Genomic DNA, 210 nt, shown 5'->3' on the forward strand with positions numbered 1-210 from the left:
AAAACTGTGGAACTTAACGAATGTCCAAACATTATAAGATTAAGATGTAAAAAAATGTTATTTACAAAAAATAGGGATGCTGAGTGTGTCTGAGTATTGTTATTACTTTTTATTTATTTTTATTTTTCCAATACATGGAGCTGTTTGTGGCTGTGTATATATGTGCGTACATGTGTGTATGTGTACATTTATGTGTGTATGCATGTACAC

The sequence above is a fragment of the Austrofundulus limnaeus genome, unplaced genomic scaffold (genome assembly GCF_001266775.1).
Source record: "Austrofundulus limnaeus strain Quisiro unplaced genomic scaffold, Austrofundulus_limnaeus-1.0 Scaffold259, whole genome shotgun sequence".
In the NCBI taxonomy this organism is placed as follows: domain Eukaryota; kingdom Metazoa; phylum Chordata; class Actinopteri; order Cyprinodontiformes; family Rivulidae; genus Austrofundulus; species Austrofundulus limnaeus.